This window comes from Phoenix dactylifera, chromosome 3, assembly GCF_009389715.1.
Source record: "Phoenix dactylifera cultivar Barhee BC4 chromosome 3, palm_55x_up_171113_PBpolish2nd_filt_p, whole genome shotgun sequence".
NCBI classification, from domain to species: Eukaryota; Viridiplantae; Streptophyta; class Magnoliopsida; order Arecales; family Arecaceae; genus Phoenix; species Phoenix dactylifera.
Window position 1 is genome coordinate 10986660 of NC_052394.1, and position 13185 is coordinate 10999844.

Consider the following 13185-nt stretch of genomic DNA (forward strand, 5'->3'; position numbering starts at 1 on the left):
CCCTCGACTAAGGTCGGGATGCCCCGAGGGTCGACCGTAGAGAACCAGACTCCCTCGACCTCGGAAAGCGTCGCAGGTCGGTAGAGCGTGCCCAGACCCGCCGACTTGACGAACGATCCCTCGACTAAGGTCGGGATGCCCCGAGGGTCGACCGTAGAGAACCAGACTCCCTCGACCTCGGGAAGAAGCCGTAAGGGGTGGAAAGGGTGGCTCCACCCGGGGCGCCACGAAGTGGACCCCCGGGAGCGGTCGACGATCCCCGATCCCCGAAGTGAGCTATTCCCCGACTAAGGTCGGGATACTCCGAGGGTCGACCGTAGAGAACCAGACTCCCTCGACCTCGGGAAGCGTCGCAGGTCGGTAGAGCGTGCCCAGACCCGCCGACCTGACAAACGATCCCTCGACTAAGGTCGGGATGCCCCGAGGGTCGACCGTAGAGTCCCAAACTCCCTCGACCTCGGGAGGCACCACAGGTCAGCAAAGCGTCCACGGACTCGCCGACCTGACGCAAGATCCCTCGACCAAGGTTGAGGCGCTCGAGGTCCTACCATGGGGTCTGAAATCCCTCGACCTCGCAGAGAGCTACAATTCAATAAAGCCTCGCCAAATCCTCTCAACCTCGGTGGGCGCTGTTGGGTCCGTGAGAAACCCGAGCCCCCTTTAAGTCAAAATGACTCCGGAGGTCGACGAGGAAAGGAGGCAACCTACTCCACCATGCGAAGCATAACTCCGAGAATGCAAGAGGTACGTCTAACTAGACGCCCTCCTTGTCAAATTTTATCTACATACTGCTGAGCGGAATCTCAATGTTGGAGTCTTATCACGCCCCAAAGCCGGGCTTCTCCAATAGGTCGGCTTAAGACCGACCCCCTAACTACGCTATGTATGCTCCGTTCGTCAAGTCTCCGCAATTTGTACAAAGGCTTCATAAATTAGGGCCCAACTCGGCTCTTCTACGTAAACTCCGACGTCCGGCTGAGAAAGTGGTCCCGGCCACGAGTGTACCAGCCAAACACGGGTACCAAGGCAATCTCTGGAAATCCCGGCCTTGCTCACCGAAATCTCGGCAGAATCCGAGAACGATAACTACGAAAACCTTCGGCAATAACTTGTTTATTAGCCCGCGCTCCCTACGAGGGGTTCGGAGTTGAGTTCGGAAATCCGGCTAAACTCCCCGAATAGCAGCACGCACAGACCTAGTCCGGTCTTACTTAAAGGGCCAAGGCCCGACCTCGAGCCCTTGAGATTTTCCTGAAGGCTAAACGTGATGACTTTCACGACACTCAGATCCGAGCTATAGGACTTAGAGAAATTTTTTAAAAAACCTAAAACTCGGAGCTCCTTTTGGTCGGAATGACTGGAACCCGAGAAGGCTAAGACATAGCCCGGGAAAAGAGGGCAACTTCGTTAAGCAGCCCGAAAATTAAAATACAAAGTTAGAGGTCGTCGAGGCGGTTAGCCAAAGCTCTAGCCTCATTCACGACAACAGAGGGAAAGATGAACACGGAATGACAAAAATATCTTTTCATTAACAAAGGGCCGGAAGGCCAATTACAAAATTGGAAATCGGCCACTCAAGGGCCGACCCCGGATACAACGAAAAAGAAAAGAAAAATACGCTAAGTCCTAAGCGGCGGGAGCAACATCCGGGGGGTCGTCCGGCACATTGATGACCTCATGATCTTCATCCGGAACAGGCTCGGGGTCGGGGGCAGGAGCTTCGGGCACCGGCTCCGGGACGGCGTCCACCTCGGCCGCTGGAGCCGCCTCCACGACACCGTCCGCCTCGGCCACCCCCGTCGAAGGCTCGGCGGGGTCTTGTTCATATATTCCCGCCTCGGATGTCAGGATGGCGGAAAGGGCTTCCACGTCGGACCCCCAGCCCAGGTCCTCCCTCGGACGGACCGTCGAAAGGTCGTACTGAGGGCAGTACCGGCGCATCTGCACCCGGAAGTTCTCGAAGCCCCGGAGGAAACCGTCCACCGTCTCCTCCTCCAACATGTCGCGGAACTCTTGCGACTCTTTGAAGAGTTCCACGGATGTTCGGCTCGTTCGAGTGCCCTCCTCTCCCGAGCCTCAAGTTGCTCGATTCGGAGGCGGGAGACCCCGTCCTCATACTTGAGGGCCGCGACCTCGGCCTGGACCTCCCCCAAGCGCGCCTCCGTACCGCGCATGGCCGACCTGGTCAGGGCGTGAGCCGCCCTCTCCTCCTCAAGTGCCCCCGCCATAGCAAGGCGCTCGGCCTCGGTGGCCGCCCTCCGAGCCTCGGCATCGGCCAATGCCGCCTCCAGCTCGGCGACTTTCTTCTTGGCCGGCTCCAGCTGTTGGCCGAGCCGCCAGGCCTCCTCTTGACAGCCTTGGGCGATAAACACCAAGGCGTCGAGCTCGTGGACATGCTGAAAAGAAAGGAACGAAGATATCGTGAGTCGAAAAGCATATGAACTCGCCAATGACTCAAGGCAATCAAGGAAAGAAACTTACTCGGGCAGTGTTGCAGTAGGCGCCGTTGACGACCTCCTCCAGCGGAATGTTCCGGAACTCGGCCCGGTCCGCTGGGAGCATCGCACGCCGCAACACGGACCGTGCGACCTCGGCATTACGAAAGGCCGAACTCCCCTCGAGAATAGGGGAGTCCGGCTCGACTGACTCTTCTCGGAAAGCCCGGGAAGAGCTCGGCACGATCGAGCCCGAGGTCCCGGAGCCGCTCGCTTCGGGGCCTCGGGCAGGCCCAGGTTCTGGCTGCTGCGGCCGGGCCATGGACGACTCCCCCCGCTGGGCAAGGAAGGGCCGATGGGCCCGCATCGCTGGCGACCCGCGCCCGCCTCGGCTCGGCTGCAGAGGCCCCCGCCTCGGGACCACTCCTCCCGGCCGACGTAGAAGCGCCGTCCGTCCTCGCCCTCTTCCGAGGCTGGGGCGCGGCTCCCCCGGCCTCGGCTTCTCGCCTTCTCAGGCGAGAAAAAAGTGATGTGTTGCTGGTCGGCAGGCGGGGAATATCTGAAATCAAAATTTCGTTAAGTGTCAGACCAGCGGCAGTGAAAGCAAAGAACGAAGAAAAAATAAAATAATGTAACCACCCTTACCCTCGGGGCGCGCCGAACTCAGACCTACGCTCGCCAGGGCGTCCTCCCGCAGGAGCTCGGTCAGGTCGTTGCCCCTCCCGAGGGCTCGCACAGAGTCCAGGGTCCTCAGCTCCCTCCTCGAGGGCTCGGAGAGCTTATTGAGGGTCTTCAACCGAGGGTCCCCCCACCTCGGGTCGAACCCCCAAGGCGCCTCGGACGCCAGGAAGAAAAATTTCCCCTTCCACTCGTGAATCGAGGAAGGGGCACCCTGGAAGAGTGACATACCGCCCCGAAAGGCGAAGTATAGCCACCCTGCGTCCGCCGGGTTCTTCTTTAACAGAAAACACCGGCGGAAAAGGCCTATCGAGATCGGGATCCCATGCCCGAGGCACAGGGACAAGAACCCGATTATGGTCCTCCACGAGTTCGGAGCCAACTGCGCCGGAACGAGCTGGTACTCGGCCAGCAGGTTGCTCACAAACTCGTGGGCGGGAAAGCGCAAGCCAGCCCACAGTGTCTCGCGGTAGACCGCGATCCGACCTGGGGGCGGCTGCGTCACCCTGTCTTCCGGCCCCGCGGTCTCAAGGCGAAACCCGGGCTGGAAGAAAAAACGGGAGCGGATCAACTCCAACTCCTCCCCCGACAAGCTCGACCCAACTTCTTCGGGGCCCAAACCCATTCCCACAGAAGAACGAAATAAAAGTTAAAAGCGGAAAATGGAAGCTGGGGAGGAGAAGAAAAGAGGAAACCCTAGTGAAAACTGGGTGAAAACCTACTGGACATCGCCGGAAATCGCTCCGGGCACCGACGGCAAGGTTCGGTTGAGGAAGGAAGTAAGGGAGAAAGATAACGAAAATGAGAAACGGCCAAACAAGACCTTTAGGGCAACCTCGAGGGGTTTATATAGACCCCCCTGACGGCCCAGATCGACGGGGTCGGTTCCCATCCCCCGATCGGGTTGCGCCACGTGTCGACCTCGGAAGCCGAGGCACCGTATTCACTCCGGATTAATAAATCGGGTACGAAATCGAAGCGTTGTCCCGTCGGATCTCGGGGCCTCATCATGGGTCCGCAAAATCAAATCGTCTTGAGGAACGAGCGGACGCCGCTCCCGCTCCCCTCATTTAATAAGATCTGGGACACGTGGAGCATCGATGTGGCCTCCACCTCTCCGGAATTATGATCTAGTAACACGAAATCGGAAGCGTCCGACCTTGGGTCACGCCGCGTGTCCGTTTTAAACCCCGTAACGGCACACTCATTAATGAGTGAGAAGCCTCGATTACGGGATCGAGGCACCGCCTCGACGAGCTCGAGGACCCCCATCATTAATCTGCCGTAAAGCGATCCTGACGATTCAAGGGACGCCACCTCCGCTTCAAGAAGCGTAATGATACGAGCTTCATCATAAGCTCACTGAATAAAGCAGCCTCGAGACGCCAAAGGGCGCAGGTTTCACCATGAAAGCTCCGAGAAGCGCAAGGGGGCGGACGAGACTCACCCCCCAACCTTAGTGACAGACTTTACTTTCCACGTCCGAGCCCACAAGTCGCTCGAACTCGGAAGTCGGGGGGTAGTGTTGGGGGGAATAAGATTTTTTCCCAAATGACATAAATGCCCCTAAGAAGCCGTACAACTTCCGACCCCGGACGGCCGAAGTCGGCGTCCGACTTCGGAACGCCCGACCTCAAGACGACCGACCTCGAGACCTCCGACCTAAGAAAAACCCCGATGTTCGAGGTCTACTCTTGTCAGCCACCTACTACGGCCGTGCGCCTCTGAGGTCTGGCCGAGGACCATACCCTGACGCCCCTCTGGCATTTATTGCGCATGGTCGCTGTAACTCTCCGGCTTACTCCACAATAAATGCGGATCTCCGGCTTACTCCACAATAAATGCGGATCTCCGGCTTACTCCACAATAAATGCGGATCTCCGGCTTACTCCACAATAAATGCGCATGGCTCCTGTCATCTACGGACTCTCAGCTCTCCACGGCAAATCAGCCCAGCAGAGTCTAGTCAACTATGATAAGTCTCCGATCTCGGCCATACCTCCGACACCAATGCAATAATTCGCCTGATAGCGTGCTAGTTCGGGCTGTACGACGCCCTCACCGCCGACATCAGTGCAATGATCCGCCTGACCGTGCGCCGACCCGAACGACATGCCGAGCCGTACTACGGCTTCGCCTTGTTAAATCGCAGGTAAACCGACCCCCGCCTATAAAAGGGAGCCTTGGCCTCTCAGAAGGGGGTTGGAAGATTGATGCACTCTACAGACACTGTTTATCTCCTTTCTACACTATTTGCCCCCTCCCTGACTTGAGCGTCGGAGGGCCGGCGCCGGAAAACCCGGCCACCGGCTCGTGTGCAGGCACCCAGACGGAGGACGCCGCCAGCTGACGGATCGTCGCCTCGCCGCGTGGACCAGCCGTCCCTTCTCTCCGACCGCCCCAGAGGGAGGACGCCGCTCGCCGACGGACCGCCGCCCCCGCCGTGAGAACTCGCCGCTCCCTTTCCTCGACCCGAAAATTGCCCTCGGGTCCAATTTCCAGCAACAGTAAAATATGCTCGAAACTTAATTTAAATATATATAACTCTTCACAGATTTTCTTTCCAAGGAAAAAAGTTGATTTGTATGAAAAAAAATTAATTTTTATAGCTTTACCCGACCCGATCGTCTAACACACACTGTTTAACTCTACCCGCCCTGCTTCGCTCCAATATTCTACCCGCTTTGCCCTACTCCAAAGCAAGTACAAAGCAAATATGGGTAATGGTCTATCTGATCCATACCAATCCGTTGTCATCCCTAGGTAAAAATGCTTGGTACATATAATGTATAAAGAGAAGGATGAGCTCAATGCTTCTAATAGACTTGTAATAGAAATTTGTTGAAATATTTTAGTTATGGGGCACTTTTGATAGAGTCTACAAATATAAGAATGAAGTGTGGTCGCTTCTTAGAGTTAAGAGCTTGTCTCCTGAAGCACTTATAAAAATGATAGAAACACAAGGCTATAAAAGTGTCGATTTATACTCAACATTCATTGGTGCAAGAATATTATGTAAGAAGATATATTTAGCTAGTCAAAACCAAATTGCTAGTTGAAAGACTAATTTACCTGACTAACTTTAACTTATCCTCACTAAGCAAAATTCGAATTTCAAGGTATCTTCATTTATACATAAGATTCCAGAATTGTTGTTGATATGATAAAATTAACTTATGTTGAAAATGGTAGAGGATTGTTGCAAATTTTCAAAATAAAAGAAATAAAGTTTTATTTGAAATCAAAAGCAAGCAATCATTGTGGTGGTTGGCTGCTTAACATGTTTTCAAAAGGGCATCTACCAATGGATTTATAGAAAAATTTAAATAACTTCATTTAAACTTTAAAATTCAAATTTCTAATGTATTTCTAATGTCTTTTCATGAAAATAAAGTAATTGATCAACCAAACATGATCAAATATTGGGCTTATCCTAAAGGCTTATCACATATTTTTCTTGCATACCTGATTGGTAGGGGCAAATAAAGCCTTAAGAAAAATAGTGGTGCTACATACCTTGAAGCCATTATCATTTGAAGATTTCCAAATTTCTTCCTCTTGCTCATGCCAGATCAAAGAAGTTTGTGCAAATCTGTTAATTGAGCCACCATATTCAATAATACAGGCTAGATAGCAATGCCATGCAAGAGGTGTGTTGTGTGTATAGTAATTGTTTTACCAAAATCACAGGAAAATATTAAACATAATGAGAGCTAAAAGCATAGCAAATATTCAAATCAATTAAATAGAGGAGGCATATCGTGCAAGACTCATCATTTGCTAAACAACACATCATACCATATACAGAGTACAAACCAAAAAATGCACCAAGAATGAATTCCAGCACCACAATGCAGCACTCATTTTTTGAGCAAGCAAAGCCTAGCCATACATGACATAAATGCATGCAATAGCATGGCACTGCCCCAAGAGAACAGTATGGCTAGTGCATATAAAGAAAAGAAATCAAAATATCAAAATATAGCAAGCACCAACTCTTGTAATTGAAAGCAAGTAAATAATTGAGCTAAGAAGGGAGAGGGAACGGAGGGGAAAGGAGAAAAGGGAAAACCACAACGGTTGCCAAAGGTTCAACTGAGGCCATCCAAAGCAGTGACCAGGTGCCAATAAACTATAGAAATTGAAGCTAAAGGAATTACTGAGGCTAGATATTTGAGGTAAAAGGCCACATATGATTCATCTATTTCTTGTAAATTTATAGTAATAGGGTCAACGTTAGAGAAGGAAAAAATAAAAAACAACTTACAAACAAGGTATGCTTTCCTAGACTATTGCATAATGTGAAGGAATGTTTTTGAATAGTTGCATAATATGCAAGAATCCTTTAGTCACCTTAATTCTCCATGATTCTTGAGAAGCATGATTCTTGTTGATGAGGATTGTTTTGAATTGTTGCACAATATGCTAGAATCTCTTAGTCAACATGGTTCTCTATAATTCTTAGGCAACATGATTCTCGCCAATAAGAAATGTTTTTGAATTGTTGCAAAATAGGAAAGAATCTCTAGTCAAAGTGATGCTTGATGATTCTTGGGCTGAATGATTCTTGCCAATATGCCTCCGCAAGATAGGTGATCCATCAGAGATACCTATCTCGGAGCGAAGAAAGGTGAATCGTTGCCATCATAGAGGTTTAGTGAGTACATCTACAAACTGGTCTGGAGTAGATACATGAGACTTTTGAAAAACCATCGGAAACTTTGTCCCGTACAAAATGGTAATCTATAGCAATTTGTTTTATTTTGGAGTGAAATACGAGATTAGCATATACATATATGACACCAATATTGTCATAATAAATTATTAGAAAGGTGGGAAACCCAATTCATGTAGAAGAGACTAAGCCTAGGCTAATTCTAAGGTTATGGCAGCAACAACTTGATACTCCATCTCATTAGATGATCGAGTGAGAGATCATTGCTTTCGTGAACACCATGAGATAGGATTGCTCCCAAAGTACATAATATATGCCATAGATGTACTATTATCTTTGTCACCCGCCCAATCGGTATCGGTATCGGCATAGGCATGAAAGGAGGAAAAAGAACAATGCCTGAGTTGTAGGCCATGATAAATGGTTTCTTTGAGATATCGAAGTACACATTTCATGGCAATCCAATGAGTTTCCGAGGGTTAATGCATGAATTGAGATAATTTGTTGACTACAAATACGATATCAGGCCGAGTGAGAGGTAGATATTGAAGAGCACCAACAACTCATCTATATTTGGTAGCTTCAATGTGAGGAGAAGAGAATTTTTCTAGAAAGGGCTTGAGCAAACTTGTACAAAAATGAGTTATTATTGCCAATGAGAATTAAATCATCCACATGGACAAAAAAATATGCAGTAATGCCACCATGAGAATAAATGAATAAACAAGGATCACACTTTGATTGCATAAAACCATAGTCAATAACAAAGGTGTTAAGAGCTTGATACCATGCCCGAGGGCCTTATTTGAGCCCATAGATAGCCTTCTTAAGCCGGCAACATGTGTGGGTAGAGAGGGATCAATGAAATCTGATGGTTGTTGTATATAAACCTCTTTAGTAAGGTTACTATATAGAAAGGCATTATTCACATCTAGCTATTAAAGAGCTCACCCTTTTGCTAAAGAATACTAAGAACAACTCTGATTAAAGTCAATTTTACTACTAGAATAAAGGTGTTATGATAATCAAGATCAGGTCTTTAGTGAAAGCTTTTGGCTACAAGTCTCACTTTGTAGTGAGCGATATTACCTTCAAAATTTCGTTTGATATGAAATACCCATTTACATCCCATTATATTTTGATTTTATTGAGAAAAAACTAATTCTCAAGTGCCATTCTGAAGGATAGCATTGAATTCATCCGATATAACAGCTTGCTAGTTAGGGTCCTTTAGAGTTGAGACACACATGTTGGTTCTTGAGCAGGGGGAAGGAGTTGTTTGGTGATTGTGGTTAACAAAAATTACATAATAATTGAAACCATCAACGGGTTGCACAGTTGTTGAACCCCATACATCAACATAAAGAAGATCAAGAAGGCCACGACTAGATAAACTTGATACATCAAAGCGAAGTCGATGACTTTTATTGCATTGACACGACTTACAAAGTAAAGTAGGATGGACTTTGAAAAGGAGGATAGTGAACTAGACCTTAAAAGATATTGAAGAATTTGAGTAGAAGGATGGCTAAGATAATTATGACACCAACCATAGCCAGTGGCCGTGTTTGAGATGCATGCACCGAGGATAACATCTCATAAATATCATTGTTATTTAGGCCTCGAGTTAGAACTACCCTTGTGCATCGATCCTTCACCAAAAAACAATCAAGAAAAAATCAATAAAAGCTTGATTATTTTGCAAAACTTAGAGATAGAAATTAATTGTTTTTATATAGAGAACACATAGGACATTAGATAATCAATATGAGACAGTAGGGGAGGATAAAGATGAATAGGTTCGGCTGGGATTTTGGCAATGCTCTCAGTTGTTTTTGAGAGGTGGGGCTATGCTTGTATATATATAATGGAGTTGGTTATAACAGATTCAGAAGATTACAATTTAAAAATACAGATCCAAGAAATCAGGAGATTGTTGTGGAGATATGATTTGGTTGTTGCAGATCCTAAAAAACTTGTGGATATATGATTCGGTTGTTGCAGATCTTAAAGAACTTGTGGGGATATGATTCGGTTGTTGCAGATCTTAAAGAACCGAGCGTAAATGATCTTTGCAGATCTTCTTGTTATTGCTCCCTTGCAAGCTGAACGGTGGTGGAGTAACTTTTAGTTTGTCTCGCGGAAACTGAAAATGTGAGAAAGGTAGAGGCTTGGTAAGCACATCAGCAATTTGATCTTTGCTTGATAAGAACCAGACGTCTAGTAGCTTCTGTTGAACCTTCTCACGGACAAAATGATAATCAATTTCCACATGTTTCATCGTGCGTGGAACATAGGATTAGCAGAGACGTAAGTTGCACCAACGTTATTATACCATAACATTGGAGGACATGAGAAGAAGATACCCAGTTCACGCATAAGAGACATAATCCACAAGGTTTCTGCAGCGGCTTTGGCGACTGCTTTATATTCGGCCTCTGTTGATGAACGAGCAACCGTTAGCTGCTTCTTGGATGACCAAGAGATAAGGTTGGAACCAAAATAAACACAATAAGCTCCAGTGGATTTACGGTCATCTGCACACCCTGCCCAATCGGCATCTGAAAATACAGATAAATGAGAGGAAGAGTCCTGACTGAGAAAGAGGCCATGCTCTATATGGTTCTCTTGAGATAGCGAAGAATTCGCTTGACAGCTCTAATACCATGTTGAAATCACCACTTGTTCCAAAAGCTTGAGCCGATAGGATGAGGTAGATTTATTTATATATTTTATATTTTCTTACACTCTCCTCACACGTGGGCCGAAATTTTCTTTAATGGGTGAGCCCAACATGTGAAATTTTTAATAATGGGGTTAAAGAGTGCGGAGACAGGGTTCGAACTCAAGACCTTTGCTCTAATACCATAAAGATAAATAGGCTCGGTTAGGATTTTGGCAATGCTCTCGGTTGTTTTTGAGAGGTGGGGCTATGCATGTATATATAATAGAGTTGGTTGCAACAAATTCAGAAGATTACAATTTAAAAATACAGATCCAAGAAATCAGGGGATTGTTGTAGAGATATGATTCGGTTGTTGCAGATCCTAAAGAACTTGTGGAGATATGATTCGGATGTTGCAGATCCTAAAGAACCGAGCTTAAATGATCTTTGCAGATCTTCTTGTTATTAGAGAAAAGTGTCGTAGAACCAATATGTGTAATCTCCAAAACTGACCCATCACCAATGATTATTACATCGAAACCACCATAATCTAAGTAAAGAGATAGATTCCATAAATCAGATGTTACATGGTGAAAAGCGGCCGAGTCCATGAACTAGCTTTGATCAGAGGCATGAGAGGAAGTAGCACAATTGGCAACCGGCTAAAAGAAAAAAAAATTGTTTGGCATGATAACACTATTTGGTCATGTGACCTGATTTGTCACAAATATGACATGTCACCCTTGAAGTTTGGTTTGGATGACCAGCTTGAGGACCATGGCGCTTTCAATAATTGGAAGGATGGGTGTTATTGGTTTGGTTCTAACTAACCTTGTTATGGTGATGGTAGGTATTGGATTTTTTTTTGTATAACTGGCAATGGCTATAGAAACTTCACTTCCAACTTCCTCTTTCTTCAAATATTGTTCAAATTTAATGAGTTTGTCATGGGATTCTCCAAAGGCAATGGGAGTCTCTCGAGCTCTAATTGCAGCAGAAATCTCCTTGAATTTTGGCCCAGACCATTAAAAGTATGAAAAATCAAGTCATCCTATGATAATTGGAGTATTAACAAGAGCAAGGTCATCAGCAATACCTTCATGAGTTATAGATATTTAGCCACCGAGCAAGGATCATGCTTGGTGAGCATTAGGCACTTCTTAAGACTCATAACGCATAAGCATGTCCTATTTCGAAGAGATATGCTAGCTTCTCCTATGCTTCACATGATATCTTTGCAGTAGTGATGAGAGGCATGAAGCAGCTGTTTGTCTTGATGAAGCCAATAAAAATAAGCCGGATTTAGGCTTCTTTTCCCATCATTGATAGGAGTCATGGGCGGAGGGGTTATGGTTCCATCAACATATCCCATCAAGTCGTAGCCAACAAGGGGCACATTGAATTGAGAACGTCATGATGGATAGTTCATGGCTGTGAGTTTTAGCGGTAGTTGGGCTGCAACATTTATAGAGACAAGAGTATTGTTCGGTTTAGAAGAGGGAGGGTTGGACACAATCATAGGATTGGTGGCACTTGAAGATGTTTTTTCTGTTATGAAGAGAAAAAACTTAGATCGTCAGCTTGTTTAAGCAAAGAGCCTCGATATCATATAGAAATTGAAGCTAAAGAAATTATTGAGGCTAAATGTTGGAGGTAAAAGACCACACATAAGTCATCCATTACTTGTAAATTTATAGTATACAAGATCAACGTTAGAGAAGAAAAAAACTAAAATACAAAATACAAATAAGGTATGCTTTCCTAGAATATTGCATAATGTAAAGGAATGTTTTTGACTAGTTGCACAATATGCAAGAACCCCTTGGTCATCTTGATTCTCCATTTTTCTTGGGCAATATGATTCTTGCTGATAAGAAATATTTTTGAATCGTTGCATAATATACGAGAATCTCTTAGTCAAAATAACACTTGATGATGCCTGGGCTGCAATGGCAAGAAATGATTCTCACCAATATAAGCAATCTTTTCTGATGCATTGCCAAATCTCATCATTGCCCTGCAAATTAAAATATCCTCCAAGAAGAGAAGCCAAATGATGCAAGTGGAAAAACAAACATCTAATGCTAAATTCAACAAACAAGCAAACACACATGCCCAATGGACATGGTAGGCATTTTGAGGAGCAAACCAATGGGGGTGATCCACAACACTTAAACCCCATTCGAAGCGACCCTGTGAATAAGCTGAAATCAAACATCAGACGCCCTGCCAAATCTAAAATCATCTAATCTAATGACTTCTTCTGGCGAGCGAGAACAAGTCCTAAGGTAAGCTCATGTTGATTCAGCCAAGTCAGTTTAGTAAGTTCCAGTTTCGTTGCAGGGCGATCCTTCGATAGCAGGGGAGAAAGCACCATAGAAACACTCACGGTATTTAAGCAAAACAAGAAGGGCCGCAGAATTTCTTCCACCGGGCCTGAAAGTGTATTCGTATATTCATTCCTTGCTAGCTTGATATTTATTGAAGATATAGATATAGACAAATAACTGGCATTGATTCTCTTTCCCATTTACTATATTCTCAATTCGATTCAGAACATTTTGTCAAGGATGTTGTAAATTTCCTTCATGGTCTTATTACCACATGAAATGTTTTGGAAAATAGACATACTATATAGTTGGATAAACAAAAAAGACTTCAAGCTTTCAAACCAATTGATGCAAGAAGGTGTAACATTTATAGCAGATAACATGATGAAATTATTTAGAGAT